At 48.1% G+C, this 17,576-nt stretch overlaps 1 long non-coding RNA gene across 2 annotated transcripts in view; it reads left to right on the forward strand.

The window, feature by feature from the left end:
* LOC144152231 (uncharacterized) overlaps window positions 1–17,576 on the forward strand; it is a 388,069-nt gene continuing 370,493 nt past the window's right edge. For both annotated transcript variants that reach the window (XR_013319112.1, XR_013319111.1), the window contains exon 1: window positions 1–621. This is a non-coding gene — a long non-coding RNA (uncharacterized LOC144152231). The remainder of the gene's footprint in view (window positions 622–17,576) is intronic.

Raw genomic sequence — 17,576 nt, forward strand, 5'->3', positions numbered from 1 at the left:
GCTATCTTTTGATAACCAGATGGAGACATCAGCTTATTGCTGGGAAACTTAGGCGCAAGATAATGTAAGCGCTTTGCAAATAAACCCAGGCTTAGCGCTAAATCGTCGGCACCACGGCAATTCGCTTGTTTTTCTACGGCATTCTTGTCCGCAACGCAAGCGGCGGCCGCTCCGACGTCTGGTCATTCGAAAGATGTGTCTTGTCGGTGTCTGCAATAACCACGTCTTGTCCGACGGCACTATTCAGCAGTGGCGTTTGATGCGAACACTTGTGCTCCAAAATATTTCCTATACTGCGTACAGAGCTCCGTCCTGGAGTGCCGTGCTTTGTGGAAGCTTTTTGACGCAACATTCCGGAAGCTCGGGCGCAATGGCTGCAATGTCGTCTTGACATCTAAACACTACTTCATCATAGTGAGCTAGAAACACTGGCCGTATCGTCCGTGCCGTCCTGCCGAACTGAGTGCCGTTTTCAGCGAACATTTGAGTGATTTGAGTGCTATCTTCAACGTGCTTCTATTAAGGATTACCGCCCCCACAGAGCCGGAAAGCGCCACATCGGAATCGGACCGTGAGAAGGCATCGCGTCGGCACCGTGCATCGGCAACTTCTGCTGTCAAGGTTTGTTGTCATGCTGCGCGTTGTAGTCTTCATGTTTTTCCACAAGTGTACTGTATATGATCACTGTTTGTCAACCGATCAAGCAATTACTGTTTGACAACCGATTAGCCACATTTTAGGCGTTGTGTTTTGTCTTGCTTTTATTCGTTTGTGGTGACGTTGAGTTGAAGCGTTCCGATATATCGGAACCAGTCGTCCTGGCGGCGATAGAGTTTGGTGATTCAATTCGCCCACACCAAATGTCGTAGACTGGGCGACCTTTAGAACCATGTGAAATGAATGCAGGCTGGAGTAGTTACAAAGAAACTATAGACCATAATCGAATTGTTCTACAACCGGAAATTGGAATGATGGCTATTTGCGATTTGCGGAGATTTACCGGACCCACCCACGACGGGCTACTGATTGGCTGCTTTTCGCGTAAAAATGAATGGAATTTTTTTTAAGATTGGGGGAGGGGACCGGGGGTGAGGCACCCATTGAATTCTTCTTTTTTTACTGTCGGAACTGAGTTCCCGGTATCTTAGAAAACGCGCGACGTTCATTCAATGAATAATGATCGACGAAGATTTAAAAATGCAAAACCTGACGCTCGCGGTTATTGAATATTTATGGTTTTAGGCTTGTTGCGAGCATGTTAGGGCTATTGCAATTGCATCAGCTCCGTTCGAGGATCACTTATCCCTGCTCGTCTTCAAACTGCGGAATGTGTTTGACCCCGTTTACAGTAACGAGAAAGTAGCACTCCTGACGCAACGAAACGAAATTTTAAGGGCTCGGTCGTCGCACTCGCAGCTTTTCAATTTGGCACACATCGAAACATACTCAGCTGCACTGTAACTGGACACTTCTGTGACTTTGTGAGCCATAAATCGAGCGGCACCGCTGATTTTTCGGTTTTATCAGCATTTGCCCGCAATATCGTTTTCTCCGAAGATAGAGTTTCTCGATTGCGTCCTGTATCTAGTTTCGAACCTTTTCTCCCGCGCTTTTTTGTGTGCTTCGAAAATAGTTTTTTTTTTTTCGGGGCTTGTGCTATTTTTAAGTTTTCATTCACGCAAGCAAAGAAGCAATCACTATCGTTGACCCAAAGGCTCGCGTAAAGAAGAAGGATTGATTTGGCCGCAAATATTTTTCACCTCTTTCGGGAGGTGTACTCTGTGGTCATCCATTTTTTGTAAGCGTTCCGTAAGGAAACTGATTGTTAGTAAAGGCGCAGACACGTTTGAAGCGACACAAACACAGTCCTTTGAGAATTACGATAAACTCCTGGAAACAGCCTCATGGGATGGGACATTATCGAAAAGGGAATCGTGGGTGTTTTGGGTGCAGTTGTTAATTTTGTGAACTCGCTTTGTTGTGGAGTCAACCAATTCTGAGCACTCCGAATTCCGAGCATTTCTTGCCCTGGGGAATTTCGGGTCTGCTTTCGGGAATTACAATGTGATAGTCTTATCGACTGGCGAATTACTATGGGAAAGCATGAGCACAGCGTCCACGCCGGTGTATTTCTTCAGCATGCAGTATAAACTAGTCGGCAGAAATTATACGCTTGCCATCTGAGAAAAAAAAATTGTTTAGTCGTACGTAAGAAGCGTTATTGTCCGGTCTTTCCTGCTCAAGCTTATTCCAGCTTTTGGACAGTTATCACAGCATCGAATATCTTTTTTCTTTTAATTCGTAGGGCTGGCCGCATGTCGTGCTCCGCTTTAATATATACCATTTTCTCGTTTAGCTTCGACCCAAGAGGAACGCCGCCCCTTTTTCTGACTTTTTAGTAGCCGCGAATGATGGACGCGCATGCGCACAATACACGTCTGGAGCGCCATATGAAAGTAAGCATGCTCGGCGAAATGTTCTGGAGTCGGCCGGATCAGACAAGGCAGTCAGAGTATAGGCCAAGGGCTAGGTAGCGCTACTGCTTGCAGATGGTAGCGCTCTGCGGAAAACATGTACAGGCTGTATTCACTGGCGTAGCGCGCATGTCGGCAACCATGTGTGTGCGCCGCCATGCCGGCATGCCTTCTTCTTTGCAGGGTTTAACGTGCCGACGCAACGCAGGCGATGGGGCGCGCCGTTGTGGAGGTCTCCGGGTTAATTTTTACCGCCTGGGGTTCTTTAACGTGCGCCGAAATCTCGTGCACACGGGAGTTTTCGCTTTTCGCCTCCATCAGAAAAGCGGCTGCCGCGGCGGGAGTCGAACCCGCGTCCATGCCGCTGCCTGCGCGTCCCTGTTGCTAAGGCAACGTCATATATATACACGAGCTTTGCGCAGCGTTTGTGCGGGCAGCAGCATGCAGCAGAAGCATTGTGTCCCACCGAGCTCAAAAGCGTTACCTCGACGTCGAGTACAGTTGAACTCGTTATAACGAACACTGATACAGTCAAACCCGGTTATAGCGAACTGTAATATGCACCGCGATTAGTTCGATATAGCCAATAGTTTGATATAGCCGAACCCGTGTATAACGAATTTTTTGTTGCCATTTCGCAATACACGGGAGCCCCCCCCTGCCAATCCCACGTAGAGAAACAAACGCATAACTTATGCCATTACCTTACACAAAACAATCCATTTATTGCTGCAATGAAGCTAGTTTCCACCTTAGCTGCCTATTTCACAAAAGGGCGGTGATTTTTGTTTTCACCTTCGTTTTGGCGGAGACGTCGTTTGCGCCAGTTCAAGTCCGTGTCCTTCAATATTGAAGTAATATTGGCAGAGCACATCGACTGGGGAAAGCGCTTCATCACCATTTATTAAAGCACCGAAAAGACGGAGGATGTCCCTTGTGACATTTTCAGTGTCTTCGGTGCTTTCAGCAGCACCAGCTGCCATGACATCTGTGACGCTGTCTTGCCTTAGAGGCTCACAGTGACGGCAAAGTCGTTGTTGACACTCAGGAAATCCTCAGCATCTGGAACTCAGGCGAGCTCTTCGCGTAGTTCGCCAGTGGTGTCGTCTTGGTCCGGACTCGCTGACTGGATGTACTGCGTCCTGAATCCCGTGCGTCGGAAACAGTTACGGAAGCTGTCAGGCGTCACGTCGCTCCATGCGAGGCTCAACATCTCAATCGTGACCAATCAGCATCTCAATCGCCGCTCCGAGAACATGCATTTCGGTGGCAATTGTAGGTGCGCCGAGTTCGATATATCCGATGTGAACTTCGTTATAAGGAATATGTTTCGCATGCATTTTCGTAACGGATTCGCTTTTGCTCGATATGTAGCATAATTCGCTCTATCCGGGTTCGTTATAATCGGGCTTTACTGTATAGCGAATTATCGGCTATAGCGAACTAAATGCGAAGTTTGGTTGGTCACGTTTCAACACTTATTCGTTTATAACGAAACTACTGAAACCGCGAAAGCTGCGCGCAATATCGGATATAACGAAGAAATATTTGACCGGTAGGCTGAGAAGCTACTTGGGAGAACTCCGGACATCCGAAACTACAAAAGTATAGAAAAGGCCGTTTTGTTTGTGGACACTGTGGAAATTTTCATCTTGCTCAGTACTGTGAATGGTAGCCATCAGACGAAGACCCCCCCCCCCCTCCCCCCCAAGAAAAAGAAGAGGACGCAGGTCTGTTTTGTCAAATGAACTTTGTTCGGTTGTAATTTCCCGTTTCATATTCTGGTTTATTGAGCTTGAAATGCCACAAGCTAGGAGAAAGGTAAGGGTTACCTTGTTTATACTACGTTCGAAGCTTAAAATGATGCGTTTTTGTGCCAAGGATTTTTGCGGGAGCCAGATTACCGATTGGTCTGAACCGATTTTTCACTCTACGGTTACAACGAATATCGGACATAACGAACTAAATTACAGTCCCGATACTATTTCGTTAAACCAGGTACGACGGTAGCATTTCGGCTGGCGTACCCGCAAATTTTCCCGCCATTTTTTAGCGGGGCTACCATGGTTGCCAGACCAGGACTGCCCTCTGTTGATTAGCTCGCATCATCCGTAAAGGCCGCGGATCTGTCAGCCCGCTCTGGTAACAAACCCCAGCGCAATCGCCGCGCGGGCTCGGGCTCGAGCCCGGGTTTTTTTTCACTTCGCCCCCACAGGAGGTTCTACAAACGTATGGGGCCAGTAAAGGCAGTCCGTAAAGGGGAGGGCAGTCCTGGTCTGGCAACCATGGGGACGAAGCGAAAAAAAAAATCAGGCTCTAGCCCGAGCCCACGCGCGAGCGAGCAGGGGTTTGTAACCAGAGCAGGCTGACAGATCCGCGGCCTTTACGGGCCCCATACGTTTGTAGTACCTCCCGTGGGGACGAAGCGAAAAAAAAAAAAAAAACTGGGCTCGAGCCCGAGCCCGCACGGCGAGCGCACAGGGGTTTGTAACCAGAGCGGGCTGACAGATCCGCGGCCTTTACGGATGATGCAAGCTAATCAACAGACGGCAGTCCTGGTCTGGCAACCATGGTAGCCCCGCTAAAAAATGGCGGGAAAATTTGCGGGTACGCCAGCCGAAATGCTACCGGTACGACAACACTGCTTGGCGCAGCATCCTACAGCCCACCTGTCGCAAAACACGAGTGAGGTCGTCGGAAGAGATCAGCTGATTGCCAACTGCCGTGTTTTGGTATCGGCCACAGATTTCTCAGCTCTCGGAGAGCGCCCTTCGCTTCGGCCGCTTGCCGATAGATGTCGCGAGTCTCCCAGCTAACGGTGCATTCACTGGCTATAAATACTACCGTTTTATCTCAATCGGCGTGGGCGTGAACGCTCACAATTTCTTCGGAAGCATTATTTGGATTTTGTACTGAACAACTCTGCCGTGGGCGAGGTGCGGGCGCATCTGTGTCGATATCCGTGTTCGCAGGCAATTGCGTTATAGCGTAGGCATTTCGTGCGTCGCGCCGCCTTCGTTCGCAACTGCGGCTCCATTATCCGGTGGTGATCTGGAGTTCTCGAGGGCAAGTAGAGCATCTCCACGCAATGTCACTGTGATTATTCACATCAGTTGACGCCACGGCCGAGAATAGGGTGATAAAGGCGCAGACGCCAGACGCCAGGGCCTGTTTTCTTTTTTCTGTGAGATGCCGACGCTTGCGCAGACATGGCAGGCACGGTCATGGTGGTTTTCAGCGTTTCCAAGAAATGAAATTGCCCGCTAAACTTTTATGCTAATAACAGGGAGTTTTAGTCTAGCGTTTTAGCTGTGGCGTTAACGTCTGCGCGCTGCAATCGCAAACGGATAGCGCCTCGTTACGCGACGGTTAGCGTGCCCGCTAACGATATGGGCGCCCTAAAGTGGTGTTTTCCGCTATACTCAAAATCTCTACCATCTATAACGAGGTTGTTGCTCCTTATTAGCGGCAACTTGAAGGTAGAACCTCCCAAAAAAGTACTATGAAAGAGAGGCAACACGAACCGATACGGAAACACGAAATTGGCCCGGCGAATAGGTCTTCGGGGTAAACAGCCTGTTTTTTCCTCGCAGGCGTGAGCCGCGGTTTGGGGTTGAAAGTTATTACAACACTCGCAGTTGCGGCCATTGGAGAAAAGTGGGCGCGACCAGCTCAGGCACATTGCCGGGTTAAATTACAGCGTTAACCAAATTGGGAGCTGTAGTTGTTGGGATTGCTGTAGTATAGTCAAGGTGATTGGGGCTGCGCGGGGTACATTAAAACCCTTCCAACTGGATTTAGCTTAAATAAGTAAAACAGAAACCAACGAATTCCCCTCTCCCATTATGAAATCTTGGTCTCCAAATTTTGCTGAAATTTTCTTGGACTTTCGGGCGCCATTTAAAGTCTGCGCCTTCCATATTAAAAGGGTCCTGAAATACCTTCCGCCGATGCATGGATGTACATGTAACCAAATAAGACAATGTATTAGCAATCTCCTCCCGCAAGAATTTTGTTGAAGCGACGAGTATTAGCAGAGAAATCGTAAATCAAAAACCGCGCATTATCGTCGCGCCGCGTTTCCTCCTCCTTTCAACTTACTCTCCGCTGTTGACGGCGCGAAAGCCTTTCCTCCCGTGATGCTGCGCTCCTCGGCGGTGACGTACTTCCGCTATCGCGCTGCTCATCTGCCGTCTGCTACGGACAAGCTTTGTTGACACCTTGAATCCCTCACTCCGCTCAAGGCTGGAAAAGCGAACGAAAAATCTGGCCGCATTTGTGCGGCGGCCTGGCCTTGCCCTTTCGCGGTGTGCGTTGCTGCAGGGCAGCACGTGACTTTTAATCGGCGGTGAACTCGCAGCCGCTCGGGGAGGACCGTGCGCTCGGTCCCTGATGCCCCTCATGCACCGCGCACTGTTTATCCAAAAAGCGCCGTATCAGATGTGGCCCCGCTGGTGCCGGGTCTTATTTTGCGGTGGTGATAATTCCTGCCGGCGGCGTGTGAAAAAGACATTTTAAACAGATGCAGAACCCGTGCACAAAACGCTTCAATCATGTGACCAGTTCAGCTTGGGGCGACGCGTGGTGGAGAGCGGCAACGTTGGCAAAACATGCTCCGGCGCGGCTCTGAGCTTCCTAGTGCTGGAGCGAGCGCCATTTCTTTGACAATCTCAAACATCGGTTGCCTTGGCAACAAGGCACAAACCGCCCCAGAAGTCAGTTACGGTTGCGTGATCCCGGTTCAGCTCGGGACCCCACCTCGCGACATGTGGGCACTGCAGGCGTACAACTCACTCCCATGGGGAAGTGTGAGATGCGTTTGGCATTACAGGAGGCGATGGTGTGTGTGTTGTGGACGCCTTTGTTTCGCGATGAAATGCGCCGTTGTGCTTCTGCGGGTGGATAGTGCTTCCCATGGTCTGGATTATCTTTCTCGAGCGACGTACGACTCAACCTCGCATGGGGTATTTGCAGTGTGCGTGGCTAAAAGCCATCTCAGCTTGCGCGCCAGAAGTGACTTGCTGTTCGTCCCCGCAAACGCGCGCGAGGTGAGTGCCGAATTTACGACGGGGAGGAGGAGGCAACCCATCGTCTGTCAATCGCGGTTGAGACTTGCAACGCATATTGTGACGTTGTGTTCGTTCGAAACGCATCTCTGGATTGTTTTGAAGTGGAATAAAATGTATCCGTCAAACCCGGGCATTCGGCTCAGGGCGTTCTCTGCGATTGCACGAAAGACGTGCGGGGCTTCAACGCTTTCTTTATGAAACGTACTGAGGTAAGCTAATATCCATGTCGTGTTATGGCCCTGTTGCATTCAATACGAACAGTTAAGCGTTTGTTTACACTTGTTTCGTTAGTCGTAAAATGTCCAAGCACTCCGACACCCCGCTGGCAGATCAGCCGGCGAGCCGACGCTGAGCAGACGACTCATCTCTTTGCCGGAAGTGCGTGAAAAAGCCGCCCAATAGCAGGATGTCTAGCTCATGACGAACATCTGGGAATCGATGATGTAGACATGTGAAGATGGCGGCGTCCAAAAACACGAAGGAAAGGGTGAGAAAAAAGCGACAAACTTTGCAACAAAAGTGTGAGCTTTCCGCTGGGCGTAAAAGAGTAATACTTGACCCAGATGACCTTGACGACCCAATCTAACGATTGCGCTACTTCATTTAGTGTGCTCAAAACGCCTTTCAGGGCCCCTTTAAAAGAAAGTTTTACTGCCCGCTCGTCTAGCCTGCTTGAGAGTATACAAGCATTGTAGGCCGTGTCAGTACTTCGTCGGAGGAATTTCGGTCAAGCGCCAAGACCAACTCGGAGAAAGAATGAGGCGTCTCTTTCCGGTCCCTATGCTCACTTGAGCGAAATTTCCACGGTTAAGTACAGCTAACCCGCATGGACACCTCAATTCGGTGTCAGTACTATTTCACGGAGACCTGCGTATAGACCGCTGTGGACAGCACAATTGAAAATATTGCTGGAAAACAAGCATTTTAGAATGCAGAAAGCGTGGGACAAAAATTTTCAAATGTAGAAACAAGCAGCAAATTTTAAATTTTAACCATGTACTTTTTCCAGTTTTTACTGGAACCTTTACCTTTCGCCCTAACTATTACAATAGAACTCATTTTTCCAAGATGAAATAATTCTGCTGTAAAACTAATTTTATCCAATGCAATTTTTATGTTCATTTTTCATACTGTGTGAAACGAAAGAGCTATACAGCTCACCGAGTTCTCAAGTCTACATACCGCAGGTGTTATTCGCGCGTTCGAAGGTTTTTACTTGTGCTGGTGAGCACGAGGACGCGGGTTCGATTCCCGGCCGCGGCGGCCGCTTTTCTGGTGGAGGCGAAAAGCAAAAACGCCCGTGTCTACGAGATTTCGGCGCGCGTTAAAGATGCCCAAATGGTCAAAATTAATCCGGAGCCCTCCACTGCGGCGCGCCTCATCGCCTGCTTTGCGTCGGCGCGTTAAACAATCGATCATGAAGGTTTTACTTAACCTTCCATTGGAATACCATGCACTTCTATATTTTAATGGTACAGTCCCGCTTCCTTCGCTTTTTGGTCTGTTTCAATTCCCTCCTCGCCGTATTCTCGTTTCATATTGATGTGCCTCTATTGTCTGCCACATAACGTTTTTTATGTGCGCGTACCGCATATCAGTATTACCTCCGACGCTGCATTCCTATACCAAGATAAATGAACGAACCCGCGTGCAAGCTCTGCTGTAGCGTTAGAAGACGGAGCGCCGCGTCTAGCACGCCCGTAGCACGCAGAAAGCTGATTTACATGAGCGAAGATCCCACGGAGGAAAAGTTCGCTGTGCGCGTTTTCGCCATCTCGGTGGAGGGTCCGCAATTAGGGTAATCTGTAACCGTGTTCGTCGGAGCGCTCAGTCGCGTACATCATGCAACTCGGTTAGTAAACGCTGATCATTCCATGGTTGGGTTAGGTAGTAATAGCGTAATAATAGTTAAGGTCGTGTTGGGGGCCCCTGATTTATAGTTACGAGCTGCGAGACGAAGCGTGAAATTAAAAATTAAAAATGTTGTCTGTGCGCGCGCTTCTTCTACTTTCTCATCTCTCTCTGTAAGATATATATATATATATATATATATATATATATATATATATATATATATATATATATATATATATATATATATATATATATATATATATAATATATATATATATATATATGTATATATTGCTTTCTGTCTTTCTTTCTCCCTCATCTCTCATCTCTCGACACACGTACGTATACTGCACATACATATGCGCATGCATATACGGCGCGCATGCGCATCCGTCTCCTTTGCTCGCACTTTGAGTGTAATCACTGAGCGCCGCGTTTCCCTTTGGGCCGACCTACCGCGCAACGCTTCGTGCGAAATGCTGCGGAGCTCCATCACGCGGCACTTATGTTGAGTGATTTTCGGCTAGACTGCATGCGAAGGCCGTGCGCGTATAGCGCGGCGCGCTTTGCAGCTCGGGCGGTCTACCACTTCGCAAAGGAGCCGGTGGCTCGTTACGCACCTGCTCGAAGGCGGGATAATTACATAGGACGCCGGTGGTCAGGGTCACGGGCAAGCTGTCACGACGGCGCTAACGAGCTTCGAGGTGACAACAGCTGGATACCGAGTGCTAAGTACAGCGCGGTGGCAAGCGAGGAATGCAAAACTCAGCTGCGCGCATCCGCGCGCTTTGGTTGTCGTTGTAGGTATTACCCGAGTCCTTCAGAGGGCTCTGGTATTACGTTTGTTACGCTCAGGTCCTAACACTGAGGTAACTATTCTTGTTTGGAAGGCATATAGGCGGAAGCCTAAGCGCTGAAAGATATCCTTGAGTGTTTTTGCCAAACCACACTTATTGCAGTACTCATGGCTAATTTGACGATGACGGGGCGGGAAATCAGAAAAAAAAAAAACGGCCTAAACTGCTTCAGAAACTAGCCAAATTTAAAATCTTGCGACCGAGAGAAACACTACTTTGAACAGTTTTTTACGCATATGTATGCATTCCGAAAGCCACAGTTTATTCACACATGTTCTGTAAGGAACTAAAAGAATCAAATAAGAGAAATCCCCCCCCCCCCCAAATTATGTTCATAACCTTGGCTTAATTTCTGTCACTGTAAAATTAGCAGTTTCAAAAATCTTTGAGATAGGACCCTTCAAAATATTAGATGTTGACAGCGCATAACATTGTTTTGGGGGATAAGGCAGTACAATGCTACAGAAACATGAAAAAGATACTGCGAGAGAATAATAAGCAGAGCGGAGCAAACATGCATCAAGTCAGGCTAGACAACAATCGCCAAAAGAAACGAATGGTGTAAAGAGGGATCGGTGTGCGCAGGAGTGTAGGAGTCGGATCTTGTTTGAATCAGTTCAGCTTTTCCGAATTTGCATGAAGGGGGTGACGGATCACTGTGCAAGGAAAAGGGTGAGATAGAACGCAACCCTGCATTCTTCAAGATAGAAATAGTTGATACTTTCTGATAAAGCTTCCGTTCCTATTGTAATTTTCCCAGTCGCAATTGGTAGATCCTGATTGATGAAACGATGAGAAACAAAAAGCGGGGACTGAAAAAAAAAAACCGAAAGGGCACCTCAGCCCTTCTGATAATGTACAACGCGAAAGCGTTTCTGTGGATTCGCTGCGACTGAAGTTTGCTCTTACGCGTGCGCAGTGGCCACAAACCTCTCACAGTTGAACCACGTTGCTTTCAGGGGCGAAGCCTCTTAGGGGCTGGGGCTGTTGGCGTCTTCTGTGGTCGTCGTAATCGTCGTCTCATGTAGTCACGGTAGTAAAATACCGGGACACTTGTTTTCCAGCGCCTCGTGCTAGAACGCTTCGTGCTTCAAAAACACGAGACTTACAGCAAAGCTGTATACCTCTAACCCCCAACGGTTTCCTCTCCGTGGGCAAAAACGCCAAGGGGCCTGTATACGTTTATACACTGCATGCTTCGCCCCTCCCTAAGTTTCACGTTGGTGGAGATGGTCCGGGATTTTTCCTCTGTGACAGCATAGAGTACCAACACCTTCAAGCTTATACACTATGAGACATATTAGTATTGCGGAATTATTGGCTAGCAAGTGTCCACCTATTTTGCGCCATTGGATGCAACTCCGGCTGCGGCGTCCCGGTACCTCAACCTGTGTTAAAGGCTAGGCTAGCCAAGTAGCTTGTTCGCAGGCTGTGTGGGGGTGAGTCCTGCAGACAGCGCGGTGTTGTAAAGACGCTATCGAGTTTCTTCGTTTCGTTTTATACTCTCTTTGTTCTGCTTCTTCGTGAACGTACGAACAACAACCAAAACTGAACCCCCCTTTCGGAACGAATAATTTTGTCAATTTCAATTTTTTTTCTAGATGAAAGATTCTAGTGTACTATTTTGAATTCGATTTTTGCTCTGTTTTTTTTTTTTTTTTTTTAACGGTTCGCAACCCCCCTCTGGCTTTTGCTCGGTCGTATGCTTTGTACGGTTACACGAGTCTGACGAAGGCCACACGCAATGGATTTCTGCGAAACACCGGGTTGGAAAAGGGGCGAACGACAGGCTATTATTCCGTTCAGAGGCACAGAATGAACGCTGTGACCTGCAACATCATGCCGTCGACCTTTACGTTGCGAAAGAATCGTGCCTGATGTCACTGTGCGGGATGACTTCGAGGTGCATTCAGCGGGTCGCTCAGCGCAAGATCGCAGTCGGGGCTCCCTATTCCCGAAAAAAAATTGCAAAACAACAGTCCAAAACAACGTACAATGCGCATGTACCCCTTATCACAGCAGACAATTTTGTATTGATCGCGGAGACACATTAAAGCCCTGTAAGCCCTACAATTTTGACAGCAGTTGGACATCTATATATAATTACGGTTGTTCGTTTTATATATTTTAGGGGAGAAGCACATTAACGCCGAAGCTTATCCGTCGTCCGGCGTCCGTGCTCACGGCACAGCACCGTGTAAATCGACACATCTAGGAACAAAAGGTTCACAAAAGGTTAACAAGAATACAACAAAAGGTTAACATTAACAAAAGGTTAGAGAGAGAGAGAGAGAGAGAGAGAGAGAGAGAGAGAGAGAGAGAGAGAGAGAGAGAGAGAGAGAGAGAGAGAGAGAGAGAGAGCCAGCCGTGCTGCGCATGTTCGAGGAGCCTTGGATTGGATTAAATTGGATTTGGATTGGATTGGATTGAAATTGATTAGATTAAATTTGATTGGATTGGATTGAATTGGATTGGATTGGATTGGATTGGATTGGAACTCGTTTTAGCAGCAGTAAGCACTCCCGCGGGTGATTTACGGTAAGAACGATCCCCAGTGCTTCGCCCACTCGTCATGATTCACTTCGTGGAGATGTTCGTTTTCGGGTTTTATATATTTTTTTAAATTGGGGTGTAAAAACGGGGTCCTATTTTTGAAACTGATAATCGGGGAGAAATCGAGTTTTTTTTGTAAAACCATTCCGATAGTCGAGTTTTTTTCGGTTTAAACGTACATTTTAGATTGTATCACGAGCTTCTTAACTCTAACGCGTTAAAACTGGTGTTTGTTTCACGCTGGTAATTATCAGGGTTTTCTAGAAAATGTTCTCCGAAATTTAACATTTGTTTGGAAATAAAACAGTAATGATGCCAGTAACGAGCATTGATAACTTCTAAGAACTAATTTTATTCACGAAGAGCTGATCATCGATATTTCCTACGTCCCTGTTTACACACATTGTTATCTCCATCCGTAACGCGTCGGTCTTCATTCTAGACCTGCCTGGTCGTTGAACGTATCTCAACTGGGATAAAGTTCTCTCGGCAACACAGCTTCCACCAGCTAGGCACAATAATTTCAGTGCAACATTTGCCAGCCCGAGGTTGCGAGTGATAGAGCCATGCAAATACTCAATGAGTTCGGAAGCTGTGTTTCTGCAGCTTGCTTCCAGCAAGTACTGGTTGGGAATGGTAGACCGTCAGCGCACGATTGCGCAGATCGCTTCTTTGACTAGGTACATTCGGGCAGAAATCGGGTTTAACCCGATTCTCCTAAAACATATTCGGGTTGTAAGAATCGGGTAAAAAACGAACAACCCTATATATAATATCCGACTCTCAATTCCAGCTCCGTGGGTTTCCCGTAGAACGCTGTCAACGGCTGAAACTCAAAACGGTGTTGCGCCCCTTCTCAGCCAGTAATATTCGCACAAAGAGCATATGTTGGCAGAATTTTGACGCCGAATCGGGTCGTGCGGTCTATAGCCACGCGCGAGTGATCAGCGACTTCCAGTGGTTCCACTAATTTGGAGGTCAAGACTTACAATTGTCATTAATTTGCCTGGAGCGTGTCAGTTTCGGAAATGTCCGTTTTGCGTCCGTTTCAGTCATGACCGAATTGCGCTTGCGAGGCCTCTGACCAATGATATCGCCTTGCTTGTGCTACGTCACATGTATTCGCTCGTCTGCTTTCAGCCAGTCAAGGTTCGCTCAAAGTGGACACTTTGAAACGGACATGAAATGGACGAAACTGAGAATTCCGCCCCTGTTACAGCAACACTATTTTTTTTGACACTATACGCTGCGTTAGTTCTTTAAATGGAAACAATAAAGTAGACGCACTTTGTTAAACTTTTCGTGGGAGTGACCAATGTTGATCGATAAAAAGATTTGCGGTGCGTGGCGCGCGCAGAATTAGACTTTTCTGTATTACTGTTGTGCTCCAACCCTCCTTGTGTAAAAGATTGCGCGAGCGGTAAAAGACCGTCTAGTCCAAGGCCGTCGCCAAGGGGGGAAGGGGTTCGGTGACAGAATACTCTCCGAAATTTTATGTTGCACATACACCCCCCCCCCCCCTACTTTCGGCATTTTTTATCCGTCCTGACAACAAGACAAGATGAGGTGTTCAAAACACTTCATCTATACAGTTGAATGTAATAGGAGAATATCCAAGACAATGAAAATAATATCATATTGTTTGGGCGCAGACTATCTTTCTTAAATTGTTTTACCAGCGGAATATAACACCCCTCCCCTCCCCCCCCCCCTTCCCCCCCGAAATATTTCTGGCTACACCACTTGTCTAGCTCCATCTGTAGCCCACCATCAAGGCCTTCCTCATTGGTCAGGTGCAGCCGCGTGGAACACCAATCGCAACTTCTCGCGCTGCAACCGTATAAGCTCCTCTTCTGTAATGGCGGGCGTAGCTGAACACGTGAATTGCTTTTGGCGCTTGGTCACTTGTTCAAAATACTTGTAATTGTATGACTGGGCTTGCAGGTCTGTATGCACAGTCAGGGTGTATGACCAGTGGGAAGGCCTATAGTTATGAAACTGCCTTGAAATGCTTAGAGGTTCTGACTTGAACCGTGTCCTTTATTTTTAACGAAGGCAAGGCTTGACCTTGTACTTTTAGCTTTGCTTTCATGTTTTATAGCATATTAAGTACACAGCTTGCCTTCATGTTTTAAAGCCTATTATGTACGCAGCCTTGGTTCCACTTTCATCATTTCTTGTTTTTCTTTTGTGTTTCTTTACTTTGTACTTTTGTAATTTTTATTTTGTTTTCATTTTTAAAGGAGGTTGGCCTCCTTCACGTGTTCGAACACCTTTTACCTCCCTTCCCGCAGTTCTGATTTATGATGTAAATCTGGAAGCGGTAGAAATGCGCCAATCGAGATATAAAAAATACTTCGAGACGCTTAGCTTTGCGTGCGGTAATGCGAAAACATTACATGCTATTTTAAGCTATGCGACTCTGTATGACTAATGGTCGGCCTGTCGTCATTCATCTTAGTAGCGACACTGTGTTCGTAATCAGGGTTATTCATGTCTGGCGTGTGATCTTCGCATCGTAATGGTTAGAGTGGAGTCGGTTCGTGGTGGTTTGAGCTGCAGTGAGCGCCCGCCTCTTCGCTCACCGTACGGAATTTCAGTGTTCCTTTGCATCTCCTTCTAAGGAGTACCTCCGTGGGCGACAACGCTTCGCAGCCTCCCCTGAGGCGCTTCATAATCCATCGCAGTACAGAGACGGTACCGCCAGCAGAAACTTATCCAGTCATGCGATTGCGTCCTCTTATTTCCTCTCCCTCAAACCACAACCATCACCACCACCACCACCATCGTCATGGTTGTTTTCCCATTACTTTGTTCCCTTCTCTATTCTCTTCTCCGTTGTTCTTGCAAGCGCTACAATAGTGTAGCGTGCTTGGATACTTCTGTAATTATCATGCTCAAATTACGTCTGTAGGACTTAATAAATACCTCTAACACACGCTTCCAAGACTGAGGCCATAACGGATTCACTAAGGTACACCTTTAGTGCACTACAGTCAAGGATCGGCCGTGGTGCAGGGGTGCGTTTTGAACATGCAGAGCAACCGTGCTAACACCACGTTCATAGCACACCTCACTTCTCAGGTGAATCAAAATATCAATCTCATACGTCGTATAGCTACCCGAAATCAGGGGCTCAAAGAGGCAGAGCGCCTTCGGCTGATACAGGATTTCATTATTAGTCGCATCTCTTACTCTGTTCCCTACTTGCCACCTTCGCCCACCGAATTAGCTAAAATTAATTATCTAATTAGGAAAATATATAAAACAGCGCTGCAGGTACCTCAGCGCACATCCACTGCCCGCCTTGAATCACTTGGGGTCTTTAACACCGCCGAAGAGTTGATTGAGGCGCATCTCTTGAGTCAGCTCTTTCGTCTCACAGCCACGCTCTCAGGCAGAATGCTTCTCCGACGGCTGCGCCTTGACAGCCCATTCCTTATCGATGCGCCCATTCCCCTTCCCAGCCACATTCATGAGCTAATAACGGTGAGACCCATACCGCGCAATATGCACCCGACGTTTCATCGAGCGCGCAGGGAGCACAGGGCGAGGACGTTAACCAAGCGGTACCCAATCACCCCCTCCACCGTCTACGTCGACGCTGCGAGATACAGGAGCCGTGAAGCTTATGCGGTAGCGGTCGTTAATGGCCCTGACGCCCCTCCGCTTTCTTCGCTTACTCTGTACACTAACTCCCCGGCGACCGCGGAAGAGGCGGCAGTAGCCCTAGCCTTCACCCTCAGGCCGCCCCCCTCCATCGTAATCTCCGATTCCAAAACGGCCGTTCAAAATTTCGCCAAAGGAATGATCTCGCCTTTAGCCCTCAAAATCCTTCTTAAAAATTCTCCCACCACCCCAGTCGAGCTGGTACGGACTCCGGCCCATACGGGTGTGGGGGGAATGAGGCAGCACACAGGGCCGCTCGAGAGCTCACCGTCCGAGCTGGTCCTGGCCTTGAGCCCTTCCACGGAGCCCTATCAGCCCACGACAGACTTGTTACCTTCAACGACATAACCTCGCACTACCGCCTCTCCCGCCGCCAACTACCCCCAGTCGCTCCGACCTTCTTCAACGAAGAGGAACGCCTATGGCGACTCACGCACACACACGTACTCCCCTGCCGATATCGACTTCACCTAATCTACCCTTCTATGTACCCCACCCCTTTGTGCCCCGACTGCGGATCCCTCGATGCCCAAGACTGCATGTGGCAGTACCCCCAAAGCCCATTCCCCCCTTTCACAGACGGAGAGCACTGGGCGAAGGCGTTGTGGAGCTCGGACCGTGGGGTCCAGGCTAAGGTCATCCAGCGAGCTGAGCTGCAATGGTTACTGGCCGGTTACCACCGCCGGTCACCCGCCACCCAGACTAGCCCCATGGTGCTCAAATAAAGTTTCTCTCTCTCTCTCCGTCACCCAGGTTTCATACCCCAAACTAAAATTCGCCCAATCCCAGTCTGTAATCACAACAGGAATACCGCAAAAACCTGACAAGAATTCCTGTCGTACGACGAAAAAACTTTGTTGTGACGACAGAAGCCCTGTTACGACAAAACAGTCTGTTGTTACGACACACATTTCTGTCGTAACGACAAAGTCAATTTTCTCAACGACAAACATTTCTGTAGTCACAACAGAACTGCCCTTTACGCTATTCTTCACAGTGGGCGTTAACATTCAAACTATGTGCAACTACTGATGGAACATCAGGATCACGACAAGACAGGAATTCGGCACGACGGAACATCAAAATCAGGATAGCAATAC

Source organism: Haemaphysalis longicornis, unplaced genomic scaffold (assembly GCF_048455015.1).
Source record: "Haemaphysalis longicornis isolate Haplotype H1 unplaced genomic scaffold, Haemaphysalis longicornis Haplotype H1 scaffold_9, whole genome shotgun sequence".
NCBI lineage: Eukaryota > Metazoa > Arthropoda > Arachnida > Ixodida > Ixodidae > Haemaphysalis > Haemaphysalis longicornis.